We start from the raw sequence: 1038 nt of genomic DNA, 5'->3' as shown, positions 1-1038 counted from the left end.
ACCCTTCACTTCTGGATCCGCCTGCCCCTCAAACCCTTCCCCCCTGGATGCGCCTGCCCCTCGACCTTTCACCTCTGGATGCACCTGCCCCTCAAACTCTTCACCACTGGATGCGCCTACCCCTCTCGTCCTTTCACTGAAGGATGCGCCTGCCCCTCGTCCTTTCACCACTGGGGCAGGAGCCTCCCCCTCGACCTTTCACCACTAGATGCGCCTGCCCCTCGACCTTTCACCTCTGGATGCACCTGCCCCTCAAACTCTTCCCCACTGGATGCGCCTGCCCCTCGACCTTTCACCACTAGATGCGCCTGCCCCTCGACCTTTCACCACTAGATGCGCCTGCCCCTCGACCTTTCACCACTAGATGCGCCTGCCCCTCGACCTTTCACCTCTGGATGCGCCTGCCCCTTGACCTTTCACCACTGGATGCGCCTGCCCCTCGACATTTCACCACTGAATGCGCCTGTCCCTCGACCTTTCACTGATGGATGAGCCTACCCCTCTCGTCCTTTCACTGATGGATGCGCCTGCCCCTTGACCTTTCACTGATGGATGCGCCTGCCCCTCGACCTTTCACCACTGAATGCGCCTGCCCCTCGACCTTTCACTGATGGATGAGCCTACCACTCTCGTCCTTTCACCGATGGATGTGCCTGCCCCTTGACCTTTCACCACTGGATGCGCCTGCCCCTCGACCTTTCACCACTGAGTGCGCCTGCCCCTCGACCTTTCACCACTGGATGCGCCTGCCCCTCGTACTTTCACCTCTGGATGCGCCTGCCCCTCAAACCAGTCACCTCTGGATGCGCCTGCTGCTCGACCCTTCACTTCTGGATCTGCCTGCCCCTCAAACTCTTCGCCACTGGATGCGCCTGCCCCTCGACCTTTCTCCTCTGGATGCACCCGCCCCTCCAACTCTTCCCCACTGGGTTCCTACCCCTCTCGTCCTTTCACTGATGGATGCGCCTGCCCCTTGACCTTTCACTGATGGATGCGCCTGCCCCTCGACCTTTCACCACTGGATGCGCCTGCCCCTCG

The sequence above is a fragment of the Sinocyclocheilus grahami genome, unplaced genomic scaffold, assembly GCF_001515645.1.
Source record: "Sinocyclocheilus grahami isolate Dianchi unplaced genomic scaffold, SAMN03320097.WGS_v1.1 scaffold1296.1, whole genome shotgun sequence".
Taxonomy (NCBI): Eukaryota; Metazoa; Chordata; class Actinopteri; order Cypriniformes; family Cyprinidae; genus Sinocyclocheilus; species Sinocyclocheilus grahami.
Note: the sequence above shows the minus strand (reverse complement) of the source record.